Source organism: Acinonyx jubatus, chromosome F2 (genome assembly GCF_027475565.1).
Source record: "Acinonyx jubatus isolate Ajub_Pintada_27869175 chromosome F2, VMU_Ajub_asm_v1.0, whole genome shotgun sequence".
Taxonomy (NCBI): Eukaryota; Metazoa; Chordata; class Mammalia; order Carnivora; family Felidae; genus Acinonyx; species Acinonyx jubatus.
The window spans coordinates 31,997,105-32,013,836 of NC_069394.1; the positions used below are offsets into that span (position 1 = coordinate 31,997,105).

General features: G+C 39.2%; 1 protein-coding gene and 1 long non-coding RNA gene across 5 annotated transcripts in view; one reads left to right on the top strand and one right to left on the bottom strand.

Annotated features, from left to right (window-relative positions):
• Nucleotides 1-2,050, top strand: part of LOC128312797 (uncharacterized) — a 47,598-nt gene extending 45,548 nt beyond the window's left edge. Inside the window, exon 3 of one of the 2 annotated variants that reach the window (XR_008292541.1) lies at nt 891-2,050. This is a non-coding gene — a long non-coding RNA (uncharacterized LOC128312797). The remainder of the gene's footprint in view (nt 1-890) is intronic. The other variant, XR_008292542.1, reaches the window with a different exon arrangement.
• Nucleotides 1-16,732, bottom strand: part of ZFPM2 (zinc finger protein, FOG family member 2) — a 464,096-nt gene that overhangs the window by 8,529 nt on the left and 438,835 nt on the right. The window contains exon 1 of one of the 3 annotated variants that reach the window (XM_053208177.1): nt 13,292-14,899. The exons of the other annotated variants lie outside the window; for them this stretch is intronic. The gene's annotated coding sequence lies outside the window, so the exon portion shown is untranslated. Of the gene's footprint in view, nt 1-13,291; nt 14,900-16,732 lie in introns of those variants that run through there. 3 annotated transcript variants of the gene reach the window in all.

A 16,732-nucleotide genomic window follows, 5' to 3' on the forward strand; every position in this document is an offset into this window, starting at 1 on the left:
CTGACAGTAGGACAGGACTAAGAGCCAAGAACAGACATAATCTGTAGAGAGTTTTGTGAACCGTTTGCCTTCTGGGGCTTGCCTTAATCATTAACCGTGCTATTACATGGTCTCACGCTTATGAGGAGGCATGGTGGGGATCCAACCACAGAAATTTATTTCAGGTGAGCCTTTGAAGTCCCTCTTTTTGTACCTTATGAAAGTCAGAAGTTATTTCTTTCTCTCTCCCTCCCTCCCTCTCTCTTCCCAAAATACCGAAATGCCTAAAACTGTAAAAAAAGAGTAAACAAAAGCTCCTAAAATCTAGAAAGTTAAAACGACATTCCAGCTAGTTTTACTCTCCGTATGTCTGCTGCCATTTGTTTTTTTTGTTTTTTGTTTTTTTTTTTGGCTTAGTGATCTTTACTTATATAATATTCCTTATAATGCGGCTTCTTTATCTCCGTTTACCCTGATTGAACTTCCTGAAAAGGAGATATGCCAAAGATCCTTTTCAAAAGGCTTATTTAAATAAAGATTTGTTTAAATGAAAAGAACCCTTTCTTCAAATACTAAGATATACTCTGGCTCCACACTTCAAATGATCACGTGTGGTGCATTAAAAAGAAAATTAACTATGCAAGTACATCTTCTAATGTATTGCAATGCGATAGTGTATGCTCATTTATTTAACATGTTTAGACAGGCAAAGCACTTATATTTTGTTATCTACACTCTCAGGCCTAGATACGTATCCTCTACAGTTATGCCTGAAATAATGTGGCATACTTGATATGTTATAAAGCTTTTTTTCTCATTGTGTATATATTGCAAAGCTATATATTGTACTCATTAAGCAAGCAAAAATTGTACCCATTCTGATAAGTAATATTGCTCTGTTTATCTTTCAGCATAACTGTGTCTTCAACGGCACTTCATTTTTTCCATCCTTAAATAGATCATAGTTTTTAAACAACTTGTGGTAAAAATCTGCTGGAAAAGATAACAACAGCATACGATATGGCCGAGTTACACAGAAGAAATCGGGACACTTCCAGAGAAACCTTGGACAGTTAATTACACGGGCTGATTACGTTTTAAAGGTTGAGTAAGCAGCACCGTCCACGACAGTAGATGTTTGTGGAAAAATAAAGCCCAGATTACACACCTTGAATTTGTGTGAAAGTCGCAAAAGGAAACACAAATAGACTCAAGGTGAAAAATATACCCAAAGGGCAGAAAACAACTGAACTTTTTTTCACTGACTCTAACGGATCTGAAAGCACCCAAGTTTACCCAAGTTGCAAAACAGAGTCACTTTGGCACTGACTTATTTATCTACCAATAACAGAAGCTAAACCACCTCATTGTGGCAACCGTGGAGCACTGAAAAGGGCTAAGTGGTGGTGTTTCTGCCGGTGCCCATTCTTCCCCCTTGGAAGCTTTCGGCATTCAGCTGCTAAGCCTTCTCTGATGTGCGTACAGATCCAAACTACTTACAGCTATAGACAAGGTAATCATTTGCACCTTATCTTTCCTCTGGGGTGTAGTTTATTAAGTGAGTCTTTGTAGTAGAGAGGTGGGGTGGGCAGAGCAAGTCATGGCAATTCGGGTTTATTTCAAAGCCTGCTCTTTTGGAGTCGCTGGATTTCAGTGATGAACTGAATCACTGAAGTTCAGTGGTGAATTTACATGATGGGTGATATTTTACCCCTTTTGACAAATTTGTACTTTTGGTAAATCCAGCCATGGGTATCTTTCAAAAAAGGAAAGGTTTGGACTCAGGTTTCCAGGAGAAATTGAGATGTTTAGAGAAAGTACCACTCATAACTAATCTGTATCCCAGCAGTGAGCCATGCAGCAGGACGGCTCAGAATACTTGTGCTCAAACTTTGAACCAGAAAGATCCTGTAAGTAAATAAAATAAGATTCAGGACTATTAAGTGCAACCAAAAGTAAGCAAAAATGATTTTCTACATTATTAGACAGCCCGGCAATTATAATATTTATGTTTTCTGACATACTGAATGTTTCATATTTCATTTTATTTATCATTAAAAAATTTTTTAGAAATGTTTATTTATTTTTGAGAGAGAGGGAGAGAAAGAGAGAGACAGACAGACAGACAGAGCATGAGTGGGGGAGGGGCAGAGAGACAGGGAGACCTGGAGTTCAAAGCCGGCTCCAGGCTCTGAGCTGTCAGCATAGAGCCCAATGCAGGGCTGGAACCCACAAACCACGAGATCATGACCTGAGCTGAAGTCGGACACTCAACCAGCTGAGCCACCCAGGTGCCCCTGTCATCTTTATCATTTTACCTCATTTTATGGTTTAGTCAGGGCATACCCTTGAGAAAGGCCGAATCAGACTGAAAATGCACTGTGTAGACTTGATGAGAAAGTCTCCGTTGTATTAGGATTTAATCTTTCCCATCATTCATTCATCAGCTATTCGTTGAACTCTCTGCTGTGTGCCAGGCTGGGCACCCTGCCTTCACAAACAACTAAGAATGTACATACATAGGCAGATGAATGAGAATACCACGTGGCGGGTGCCATCTCCTAATGCTAAAGAAAACGCGAGAGTGAATGATGGACACTTCTTGGTGGAGTCAGGCAACTCATCCAGGGGGACTTTTATTGACTCATAAAGAATAAAGGTAAAATACCGGAAGTATGTGTAGGGGACCCGACAGGGAAATCATTACTGGCAGAGGAAGGAACATACGTGCAGGTGCAGGATGATGGAAGAGCCTGACTGGTCCTGGTAATGGTCAGAGGCCACCTTGCTGGAGCTTGGGTTCTGAGGGAGAGAGGCTGGTTACAGGCAATGGTGTGACTGCGCCAGCCTGTATGAGATCATAGAGCACAATATCCAATTGTCGGGAATTTTGCGTGCTAGTGGCTATCACCCTGGTGAGTTGAAATCTGCCACGGTGAAAGTTGTAGCATTTGCCACTGGAATTAGCAGACGTTATCATCAGGGCTTCCTCCCCTCAAAAAGTTTAGAGTAGGTCCAGGGGGCTTGGAAAGTAAGATCAAGGCGGCTGTGTCTGGCTCATCATGGTGGGAAGATGTGGCATATACTTGTTTGAGTGAATAAATGAACAAATTCTCGGCAGGGGCTTTTCTCCCCCAGAATAAAGATCTCAGGGTAATGAGGACAGTCAACGGGGCTAGGGGCAGGACATGTTGCCACGAGGGCCATTTGGAGGCTGTTGTGCTAGTTCAATTGTGAGACATGTAAATTGTGAGGGAGAGAAGGGCCAGGTTCAAGACAGAGAACTGGGCTGATCTCCTCAGATGAGTAAAAGAAAGGAGGCTATTGAAAATAACTGGAAGGTTCTGGTCTGGGAAACCAGAGGCGGGGGTGCCATTGATGAGACAGTAAAACTGGTGTATTAACAGTGGTATTATACAGACAACAAGAAGACAATTGTACTAATTAGGAGCACTTTCTTTGGGCCCAATAGGCTAAGTGGTTTATGTATTTCATCTATTTTAATCCCATCAATTATTCTGTGAGGTGGGTGATATTTTCCTTGTTTTAGAGTTGAGAAAATTGAAGCTTGGAGAGGTTAACTAACTTGCCCAAAGCTATATGCATAGCCAGTGCGGAATCATGGTTTAGACTTCCGTCTGTCTGACTCCAAACACGCATGTGTGTGCTTGTCGTATGTATGTGCATGCACAGAAATAATGAATTCTGCTTTGAAAATGTAAAGTCTGAAGTCCCTGAGGGGGACTTCAGCATGAATGTATTGAGGAGGCAGTTGGAATTTGGACAAGACATAAGGCTGGAGGAAAAAAAAAATTTTTTTTTTTGGAAGTCATCAGCACGTTCTAAATGACTGTGGATACTCTTTGCCTTGATGTGGTAATGCAGGAAGACTATAGAGTTTAAAAAAAGGAGCAGATTGAAATTTGGGAAGTCTCAACAATTAAGATGTGGGTGGAGGGCAGGGACCATTTAAAAATATAGAGAACATCTATTTGGAAAAGTTATAGGGGGAGCAAGAGAATGGTACCACAAAAATCAAGGGTTGGCTCTTTGAAGCTGTTTGGCTGAGTTTTTGAGATGGTGAATTTAGAGTATTCAACTTGAGGGAGTCATTTATAGGGAGAGAGAAATGCCGAGTATTGTAACATGGTTTCAGTTACAGATTCTAATAAAACATTCTAAGGGGCACCTGCGTGGCTCAGTCAGTTCAGATAATGATCTCACGGTTCGTGGGTTCAAGCCCCGTGTTGGGCTCTGTGCTGACAGCTCAGTCTATAGCCTGTTTTGGATTCTGTGTCTCCCTCTCTCTCTGTCCCTCCCCTGCCCACGCTCTGTCTCTGTCTCTCTCTCTCAAAAATAAATGAACATTAAAAAAGTTAAAAAAAAAAAACCCATTCTAAGTGTGATTGCTAGCGGGGGATGTAATCCCATCTGCAGGAGGGCGGACAATGGAACCAGACTGCCAGCATACAAATTTTGGCTTGTGATTTGAACTTGCCACCTAAGCACTGTGGAGATCAGTTTCCCCATCCTTGGAAATGGGAATACTGATAACAATACTGAATTCATAGTGCTATTATGAGGATAAAATAAGTTAATATATGTGAAAGCTTAAGAATATTACCCGATAGAGAAGTACTATATAATTGTTAACGAGTATCACTTTGGTTTGATTTGGTTGAGACTGTTATTCTAATTTCTCACTGTCCTGCTACATCCAAGAAATGAAATCTCACCAGAAAAAAAAAAAAAAAAAGAAAAGTCTATGGATTCAATGGGCAAATGTATCTATGCTTTGCTGGAGCGCACTAACCCATTTTGGAGAAGACTAAGGCTGCATCATCCATTCGTGGACCACAGACTGTATCTTGACCAGTTAGAAACAGAAATAGTTTCTAGCACTGACAATGGGCTGAGGAGGCAGGAGAACCAGTTTCCTACCCACCGGTTTTTGGAGCTTGGGTAGATATTGCCAACTCTAATTTAGCATTGAATAGAAGGCAGTAGCATTTATTCCTTGATTAAGGAGAAAGCTGAGTGCATGCAAATGATACATTAGGTTGATATTTAGCTATTTTGGTGTCTTCATCCTACCGACCTCGTTATCAATGGAAACAAACCAGAGAATGTTACGTTTGGCTTAAAAATGAGAACACCACTATCAAGAAACAAAAACCAAACCCAGAAAATAACAAGTACTGGCAAGGTTGTGGAGAAATTGGAACGCTTGTCCACATCTGGTGAGAATGTAAAATGGTATAGCCACTGTGGACAACAGTATGGTGGTTCATTAAAAATTAAAAATAGAGGGGTGCCTGGGTGGCTCAGTCGGTTAAGCGGCCGACTTTGGCTCAGGTCACGATCTCGCGGTCCATGAGTTCGAGCCCCGCGTCGGGCTCTGGGTTGATGGCTCAGAGCCTGGAGCCTGTTTTGGATTCTGTGTCTCCCTCTTTCTGACCCTCCCCCATTCATGCTCTGTCTCTCTCTGTCTCAAAAATAAATAAACATTAAAAAAAATTTAAAAAAAATTTAAAAATAGAATTACTTTACGATCCAGCAACTCCATTTCTGGGTATATACTCAAAAGACTTGAAAACAGGGTCTCCAAGAGATATCTGCACACCCATGTTCATAGCAGCATGATGAAAAAATAGCTAAAGCATGGAAGTAACCCAAGCGTCCACTGACAGATGAATGGATAAGCAAACTGTGGTATATATATATATATATATATATATATATATATATATATATACACACACACACACACACACACAATGGAATATTCGGCTTTAAAAAGGAAGGAAATTAAAAAAAAATAAAAAGGAAGGACATTCTGACATAAGCTAAGCCATGGAAGAAATCTGAGGGCATTATACTAAGTGAAATAAATTAGTCACAAAAAGACAAAAATCTTGCACGATTCCATGTACAATAAGGTACTTAAGGTATTGAGAATCACCGAGACAGACAGTGGGCTAGTGGTTGTCAGGAGCTGGAGGAGGAGAAAATGGAGAGTTATTGTTCGATGGATACACAGCTTCAGTTTTGCAAAATGAAAAGGGTTCTGGAGATGGGCCATGTTGATGGTTGCGTGACAATGCGAATGTATTTAATGCCATGGAATTGTACACTTAAAAATGGTTACGATAGATTTAATGTTACATGTACTGTATCACAATCAAAACCATTGGGAAAAAATGAGAGCACCGTTTTTTTCGGTAAAATCCACCACAATGAACCTCCGATATTTGCAGAAGTTTGTTTTAGCCACAGCTAAAGATAGAATCTAATTTTTATAAAGTGCTTTCCACATAGGATGGCTGTTGAACTTATTTTTAGAGACAGAGCTCGGGAGGAGAGGGTCAGAGGAAGACAGAGAGAATCTTAAGCAGGCTCCACGCTCAGCTGGCTCAGCCCAACACGGGGCTCAATCTCATGACCCTGGGATCGTGACCTGAGCCAAGATCAAGAGTCAGATGCTTAACCAACTAAGCCACCCAGGCACCCCTCATATGGGATGGCTTAAAACAACAAAATAAGGTCTTCTCCCTTCTTAGTTTTCCTAGCAAAGCTACTTTAACAAAGAAAGCATCTTGAAAGCTCAGTCCCTAGAGGAATGAGGTTGCTAAGATGGGGGTTGGTCATATTTGGCCACGTTAACTGTTTTCATTTGGATGAATTTTGGATATGGTGTGGGTTTGAAAATTGTGAGTGATGTAGCTCCTGATGATTTTGTTGATTTGGATTTCTGCTTGTGTTTTGAGTACCAGTGGAGTGTTCCTGTCAACTCTCTATGGATATGGAATCTAAGGAATCTAAACAGATGTTTTTTGTGGTTTTCATAGGCAGTAGTATGTTTAATGCCCCCAGATTTAAACCCAGCTATTTTTTAAAATGTTATTTATTTTTGAGACAGAGTGAGAGCGCGCGAGAGAGACAGAGCAAGCACAAGTCAGGGAAAGGCACAGGGAGAGAAGGAGACACAGAATCTGAAGCAGGCTCCAGGCTCTGAGCTGTCAGCCCAGAGCCCAGCATGGGGCTCAAAGCCACGAACTGTGAGATCATGACCTGAGCCGGAGTCAGAGGCTTAGCCAAATGAGTCACCCAGGCATCCCCAAACCCAGCAAATTTTTAATACGCAAACCCAAACTAGCAGTATATTGATCTGAAAACAAACAGAATTATGTAAGGGGATTGGGTGCATATGTGGTAATATCAGATATGCTTAGGTGATAAAGCTCTTACAACTTCCTTTGCACAGCCCTCAAGAGCACAGGATCTCGGTGTAAGGGATTACATGTTAATAATGAAGCATAGGTGGCACCCAAAGTCACTGAAAATGTATTTGTCCTCAGGGCACAGATGGACTAGAAACAGCACTTGACTGGTCAGTGGGTAAGAAGCTTCAGTTCCAATCCGGACTTGACTGTCAGTTACTGAGTGTTGGAGAAATGCTTTACCCATCTCATATAAAATGACAGCCTTAGGCCAGACATCCTGTAGATCATTATCATCAGGTTGTAAGCAACTTTTTAAGCTTCTACGACCAATGTGCCAACAATAGTAATAATCACACATTTATCCAGCGGTTTCTCGTGCTACGTACCGGCACTGTGCTAAGCACTTCGTATGCATCGTCTTAATTGCTCCCAAGAAAGCAGTAAGGTGGCTTTTATTTATTCCCATTTTACTGAGATATCACAAGTCTGGAGGTGTAGGTAAGGTGTAGAGGGGACCTGGAGGAAGGGAGTGAGGTGTGGGAGATGGGATTTAGACAAGGCAGCTGGGCTTTAGATGTTGCACAGAAAAACCAGGTGTCCCAGTCAAGTCAAAGTGACCTCCGATGTTCACTAACTACACTGTGCCTTACACTCAGTTTTTGAGTAATTAGCACAGTGATCTCTCTGAATCAGAAATAAGATGGTTCGCTTTATGAAACAGGGTCAAGAAGATTACACTGTGCTGAGATCTAGCTGTTAAGTGCATAGCTACGATGTGGAGCATAATGTTCATATTTGTCATGTGGAAATAACTCCAGGTTACCTTCTAATAAGATTGACACAGAATTAGAATAGCTAACACTTAGAAAGCACTTACTATGTGCCAAGTGCTATAATAAACATTTCACACATATTAAACTCATTTGGTGATATTAAACACGAATGTAGCCTTTGCACGATTCCATATGTCAATTACAAGTTGAGCTAGGCTCCAAAAGGGCATCAAAATTGCACATAAGCATAGAGCACTACTTGGCAATCTTGACTGCACAGTCAATTCACCTGGGAGCTCTTAATCAACACTGATTTCCAAGTCCTACTCTAAATCAATCAAACCAAAATATCTGGGAGTGATGGTTAGGCTCCATTATTTTTTAGAGGCTCCTCAGAGGGGCTTAGAGTGTCTCTGGCATTAAGAATCTCTGGCTTGGGGTGCCTGGGTGGCTCAGCCAGTTGAGTGTCCGACTTCGGCTCAGGTCATGATCTCATGGGTTCGAGCCCCGTGTTGGGCTCTGTGCTGACAGCTCAGAGCTTGGAGCCTGCTTCAGATTCTGTGTCTCCTTCTCTCTCTGTCCCTCCCGGGCTTGCACTCTGTCTCTCTGTCTCTCTGTCTCTCTCTCTCAAAACTAAACAAACATAAAAAAAGTAAAAAATAAAAAAAACTTAAAAAAAATCTCTGGCCTAAGGGTGAACTATCTCCATCTGTATAGGGTAGAAAAAGCGAGACTCTATGAACACAAGTCTCCTGATAATCAAATCAATAGACAGGTCCAAACAATTCAGTAGGGAGATTTCGAAACTCAGAAAATGGCAACTGAACCCCGCTCTGAATTTCCCCCTTTCCCCTAATATTTGAAGAATGTGGGTGTGATGAGTGAAAAGGGGAGGAAAGATGGACAAAGCAAGGATGTAATGACTTCGCATCACCTTTCAACTGAATAAGCCAGTTAGGAACTTAGCAAATTTGTGAATTAACATTTGGTTTTACAACATTTACTTCTTTATTATTTTGAAGGTTTGTCACTTATTATTAGAAATGATCAATCATATGTATCCCCCCAAACTGTGAAAGATCACATGGTACAAACCAGAGCAATACAAAAATCACATTCCTGCTGCATGGGCGTGAAGTCTTTATCGAATGACATCAGGCACTGAAGCAGCTATCTGATACCTCTCTCCCTTCCACCAAATGGAAAGGTTATTTTAGGATCCTCTCTTTGTCTGCCTCTTATGCTGCAAACATAGTCACTCTTCCCAGTCTCCCCACACACCACTCCCTTTACAAAAAAGGACAGATACATTCAAGGTTCCATAGAAAGTAATAACCACTAAGACCTTGACATTCTTGAAAAACCATGTACTTACTGTTCTAAGTAATGTTTATGATCAAAGTTCTTGTGCAAACAGATACGGTTCCTAACAGGAAGCTTATAAATTTTTTTTTCATAATTGCTGTCAAAACTGCAGTGAAGTGTACTACAAGTTCCGATAATAAAGAATAAAGTCACAGTTCAAACTCGATTATATTTTGTAAATCCACACTCCCCTTACTAGAAGCAGTGCCCTTAAATATCTCTCCATCCTGCCAAATTTTTCACTTGCACTTTTTATTATTTATGAAATCAGTGTCTGCACAATGTCATGCAGACCTCTGCTGATAAACTCTAATTAAGATTAAGACAAGCCTTTTGGAAAGGAGCCCATCATTAGCAAACATGATAAACACAAAAATACTCCCTACTTGTCAACCAGGAGCAATTCAGTAACCTAACAGTATTATCTGTTGCTAGGTTACAGAGCTGACAAAGCTTCAATTATATTGTTCGACCATACCTATAGAGTTCTGTATAAGCAAAATGTATCCAGTATAAAAGCATTTAACTTCGTCCGTGCTATCTGCAATTCACGGCTTCTTACAATAGTAAAAATCAGGTTAATAATTACATAGCACGCTGAAAAATCTTTTCCATGTGTTATGTCTATACATGTTCCTTTCTAATTTATCTGTGTGATTGATAGACGCTTGCTTTGTAAAAATAAGGAAATGCAAGCAATGTGAAGCTGTAAACCTCGAGCGTGACTACATCTGGGCTCATCAAGATACGGACCTAAGCTTAGCATAAAAATATACAGCAAATTGAACCAATTAAATCACATTTAGATTTTGTATTTCTCTGCCTCAATATGTAGACGGATAAGGAGCCTTAAGCAAATAGATAGGGATACCAGTTTGAAACTTTATTTAAAGCTAAGCATGCGCGCGCGCGCGCGTACACACACACACACACACACACACACACACACAACTCACCTAACAATACAAAAGGAAACCAGTAGCTTACAGTAATTTATTCTAAGGACTTTTCTAAGTATATATTAAAAGTTGAAGTTAGCGACTTCTACTCCATAGCATTAAGTCATTAAGTCTTACTTCGCTTTATTAGAGACTGAAAACTCTAGGGGAAAAAAAAATCAATGAAGCAGCCTCCAAAACAGACATTTGACAGAAGTGAAACAAAGCAAAAAAGCCACGTGTAAAAAGAGAATGTCTATGTGAACCAGACCTTTGAGATTTTACCATGGTTGGCTTTTTTAGAATTTTCATGGACATTTGGAGAAAAAGTAATCCCACATAAAGGAACCAACATTTTGAGATAGCTCTGGCACACAAATGTCATATCATACACTAAATTGCTACAGCATTTAAGATGTACAGAGACATTTCTGCATTAATCTAAGTCTATCCCCTTCACACATGTGATATAAGATGTATATAGGAAGACTGTCAATTGATGATCAGAGTTTAGTTAATAAAGATTACATATTGGTCTACAGAGTAAAGCATGATACCTCTTAGGCACACTCAAGTAAATTAAATCCATTCTCTGAGGGAATAAATGGACTGTTTAACACACATACAGAGGGACATTTTGCTTCTTGAGGTGGAGGAAACAGGGATACTTACTTGTTTGGTCATTAACTTCTTTTATTTGTACCAAATAATTTGAAAACCCAACATGATGCCTGCTTGCGAAATGAAATTTTTTCCTAACTGGAAGTAATTGGTCAGAATAATTCCCTAAAAGCTAAATAATTGCCCCATTTCAACACCGCGCGTGTTAATGCCTAGATCTCAAGCTTTAGACATCACCATAGTACGTATATCTATACGTAGCCACATTGTTTCATACCAATTTTATAATAAATTCAAATCCAATACTGTTGAAATTCTTGACAGTAGAGTAGTGCAAGGAATAGAACTTATAAATTATGTGTGCCCCTTCTTTGAAAACCGCTGTGGAGGTTTCTTTGTGCATTGGCAAATACAGTAGGAATATGAGGTATTGTGTGGATCCTCCTGCACAGCACCTGATAAAAGAATAAAGAGCTGTGACATATTCTTAAAACAATAGAGGAATTAAAGGGAAACAATGGGCCAGCTGCTTCATTAATACAATCAAAAGGGAGCCCAGCACAGAGGAGTCCAGATAATTAAGCATTACTCTTTTAGACCTCCTTTCTATAATAAAATTGCTTAAAAATGTATTAACTACTTCATAGTTGTTAGATAGATCTTTGCACTTGTTTATTTAGAGTTGATTAATGCCTTTTTTTTCCGTATGCAGCAACATGCCAACTCATAGTTTACAATAGTTTTTGAATAAAATAGAGTGAGAATAATTGATAAAGATCTGCACCATACACAGCAATAAATCAAAAGCATTTTGCAAAAGGTCTTTCCTGTTTTTAAATAATCTTTAACATTTTTCATTTGTACTTATAGGCAATGCAGGGCATTTGGGGGCATTCAACTTTCCCATGCGGGCACTCCTGACATCTTTGTATAGAACATCCTAGCAGTTCCTGGGAAAGGGGGGCGGGGGAAGATCAGATTTGACCGGCAAGTCTGGAGTGTGTCCTGAGTATGTGGGCCAACGGAGAAGATACAACTTTTTTTTTTTTTTCGTTTAAATCATTCTTTGCCTTTTCCAATCAAGAGGGATGGGCACACAGCAGAACTATTTGCCAAATGCACTATTTATCCTTCATTAACTTGATTTACAAAAACGAAAAACAACTTTTTATGCTCTTTATGCTAAAACAAAACTTACAATTTAAGATATCAAGGCTTTCATTCTTCAGCTCTTCTGTAGGCAGCCTTTCCTCTGATGCCAACAGAACATTTAATTGCTTAAGAACTGGAAAATTGGGAACTGGGTACTGTGTGCTGAATATTGAAGTAAGGATAAAAACTATAGTCTCGTCTTTAAGGAAGCCTGTGTGAACCCAACATTAAAATTACAAACTTTACTGAACCATGTGGTCAGTTTAAATAAGGTTGATTCTATTCTGATGATTTTAGGATCTTAATTGAGAAAGTGAGATCAAATTAGAACAGGAGTCAGGGAGATAAATGAATAGAGGTACTTAACCATATTTCTGAGATTAAGAGAGGAAAGATTCTGCTTTTACACATGTTACATATGATTTCAAATTTATCAGCTGGAGTCATATTTCCAAAGATCTTCCTGCATTAGGTCAATATTTTAGAGGATATGTAATAACCTAATTCCAGCTATGAAACGTGGCTTCTGAATTCAGGAGTTAGTTTCCTATCAGATTAATAAGTTTTCCTTGAATACCAGGAAAAAAGAATACATAAACTTTTAAGAGTCAGTAGGTACAAATGAAAATGACTATTGTAGGAGCTACTATATGATGATTACTTACATATTCTTTGTTTTGACTAAGCCCACAAAATTTGTTAGTGAAACATAAAGGTAAATAAACATGAACTGTTTATAGACTTATGGTCACATGGATCCTTTCAAGGATACACCTTTGAACATCTCAGGTTTATAAACTATGTCTTTACGGCAGTGCAAACAACTGGTAAATGTTGGTAATGCTATAATGTAAAATTGCTAAATTTCAGCACCCTCCTTCAGCAAGTATTTTGGAAATGAGCTCAACATCGTCTGTGAATTATCTGTCATTTCAAACATCATATATAGCTTTATTATTTAGCACAAATTCAACAGATAATACCGGTCTGAGCAGAACTCAGAAACAAAGAAACACAAACACTCCCATTAATTTAAAGGAGTTATCTGTGTGATAAATAGGAAATGCGATCATCCCACTGTATAGATTTTGATTTTGTAGGGAAGAAAAGCTAACATGGTTAAACCAGTGTGTTTCCTAAACTCTTCTTCTATCACATAGGACATTCCTCAGCCCAAACTTGTAATCAATCCCCACTAGGGCTTTTAGCTCCTGGCATACATTCTGTCCACAGTACTTACTTTTTTCCTGTAGGAAAATGTCTCCTACTGAGATAATTTCCTCTCCCTTTTAAGAAGCATATGAAGCCCCTTTCAACAAAGTGAATAGTGTCCTTGTGGTCAGTTCCAGACTTCTGCTGAAGTGTGGGTGCAGAAAGGTTTGCCCTATAATTAAGAAGGCATCGAGAGCTGCCTGGAAGACTTTCTGAACCAATGTGCCTGAGGTCACATCAGTCACACCGTGTTGGTTTTAGGCAAACTGATATGCTATTTCTACGGGCTTTCAACAGGAAGAGGTCTGTTCATGGAATCTTTTCAGCATTCCTGGATTTGTGCTCTCGTCTAAGAGGTGCTGTGTCATGGCCTTCTGGGAGCTCACAGTGGTGTCCTGAGGTAGCCCATCTGACTGTCTGGCTCCCTGGCCATCGTGATTTTAAATGACTAGCCAAGAGGTGACATTACACCCCAAAGGCGATCTGTCAAAATTCCGCTTGCAGCTGATAAACTGATTATAAAGCTGCTTAAGACTCTGCTTGTAAACAAAAGCATTTATCAACTAATAATTTGCAATAAACTGATGTAACTCCCAGCTGAGCCCCTAACTGTAATTGTCTTTACCATCTGCCTATTAAAACACCATTCTTCATCAGCAATCAGGAGCAGAAGGGAGGAAATCTCCACCAAAATACACAACTTGCAAGCTTATGAATAATCCGAGTGCATTCCGCACTTTCATTATGACTCGTGTGTGGGGTATGCTTAATTTTCATTCTTGACTAGCCTGGGAATGCTCAGAAATTAGGTGGAGGGGAAAAGAAGAGCGGCGGGGGCGGGGGGAATGAAACATTGTGCCCACTGTTCTGCAGAGGAATAAATTATCCAAGTTCATCAGAGTAGGCTGTTTTTAATTTCTTTCTCTCCTCCTTCCACTGCTCTGAAATATCCATTGCAGCATCCTGATGAAAGCCCCCCAGCACCAGGCTGCAAATGAACCTCTCTATTCCTTTTTCAACTTGTCCATTTCCATTACATTTCTTTGTTTTGCTTTATTTATTTATTTTTTAATTCCAAGAGGCTCATTAAACTTCTCCAGGGAGTCAGTTTAAAAGTGTACATTCCTACGAAGGGGTGTTGAAGGGCTGGCAGGCCCCTGCGGGGCCGGGTAGATGCGTGAGATCAAAGTGCCAAGTAGCTGGCAGGCCTCTGCACTTGTAGAACTCAGTCTGCCAGGGCGGACGGATAGCTTCCGTGTTCTGGTCCCCGCTAACACCCAGCGATACTCTGTTCCAAATCTCCTCCCTGAAGGCGGGTTTCAACAACAGTAAGTGGAATGGACAGAAACTCCTTGTTCTTAGAAGCAATCTGGCCTCTTAGGTGCCGACCAAATGTAATCATGGAAATAAGAAACTAGGAAAAGAGGTTAAATTTCTTCTGCGTTGTGTTTTTCTGGAAACCCCTCTCTGAATGTCCAGCATCATTCCATGCTTTTTCAAAGTTTATTAATTTTTAAAGATATTTACTCTAATTTTCACTTCACAAAATATGTTATTGATTAAAACAAAAAAAACCCAAAAAGAACAAAAAACAAAACCCATGGGGGCGCCTGGGTGGCTCAGTCGGTTCAGCTCAGGTCATGATCTCACAGTTCATGGGTTTGAGCCCCCCCCCCCCCCCCCCCCCCGTCAGGCTCGGTAATGACACCTCAGAGCCTGGAGCCTGCTTGGGATTCTGTGTCTCCCTCTGGCTCTGCCTCTCCCCCACTCATGTTCTGTCTCTCTCTCTCTCTCTCTCTCTCTGTCTCTCTCTCAAAAATAAATAAACATTAAAAAAAACCCAAACCACCCATAGTATTTAAAACACAAACTGCCTTACATTTTAAATGTATATAATCCTTTTTTTGTATCTCTTGGCTGCCAGAGGATATTCCTTTTTCCAAGTTATTCCTTTATTCAGAGAACATGATATCCCTAAGAGCTCATAATTCTACTGAAGGACAACATAGGCTATGTATTATGATAAACAATTGACCACCTCCTGTGATTAAATTCAAATTCTGGAGATAGCAATTCATGTCAGGTTTTCTTATTATAATGTAATTTAAATTAATGTTTATAATTTTAATCTGTTTTTCTAAGAGTTTCCCATAGGTAATTATTGTTCTTTATAATCTACTGTTTAATACAACAGAACTAATAATTGCCTTTCACAGAAATGACAGAAATGGACACTCAAGCATCTGTTTCATGTTGTGCCTGGTCTAGAGAGGGTTAATAGGGAACAATGGGTCTAATTTCCTGCCTGGATATAAATGACCTAAAATTCAGGCAAAACTGCATTACTATGGTCCTTGAATTTGAGACACATCAAATATCAGGACACAGACCTGACATAGATTTAAAACAACACAAAAATCCTCAAAGACACTGTGTGAAGCAGAATTCTTTCTAGAAGTACTATATACCTTTCTTATCATACCTTTCAGACTTCTGTGAAGACTGAGACTCTTTGGTCACAGTGGTTTTTTTTTTAATTAATAAATAAAATATGGAGTAAGAATTTAAGTAGCATGTTTAAGTACGTTGACTTAAAATGTCTTAAAAAATTAAACTATAACATTATTTAACATATAATTTAATGATTAAAGAGGACCTAGATTAGGGGCACCTGGGTGGCTCAGTTGGTTAAGCGTCCAACTTTGGCTCAGGTTATGACCTCACAGGTCGTGAGTTCGAGCCCCACAGAGCTCAGAGCCTGGAGCCTGCTTCGGATTCTATGTCTCCCTCTCTCTCTCTGCCTCTCCCCCACTCACACTCGTGCTCTCTCCCTCTCTCAAAAATAAATAAGCATTAAAAAAAAAGATTTTTTAAAGAGGACCAAGATTAAACCTCCATGTTCATTAACTGCTTCCAAATACACAGACACGGTAGTGTTTTGTTATTTTTAATATTTAAAATTTTTTGCACCAGGTAGATATTTTCATGTCATGATTTAAGTGAAACTAAACTCACTTCTTGTTTGAAATGTTGCTGGGTCTCTATCCTAAGGCAAATTTTAGAATTATTATGTAATGGATAATAATAAAACACTTTCATGTGAAATGAGGGAAATTTACTATATATATATATATTTACTATATATATTTTACTATATATATATATATATACATACTATATATACTATACTATATATACTATATATATATATATATACTATATATATACTATATATACTATACTATATATACTATATATACACTATATATATACTGTATATTTTACTATATATATATATACTATATATATTTACTATATTTTACTATATAAATTTACTATATATATACTAATATACCTAGTCTTGATTTCTACTGACTTTGACTAGTTTGGTAAGAAAATAAAGTTTTGAAAAGCTAATTACCAGCAGATGGCGCTCAGTGCATTCTATGAGCCCAGCTATAAGAAAAGA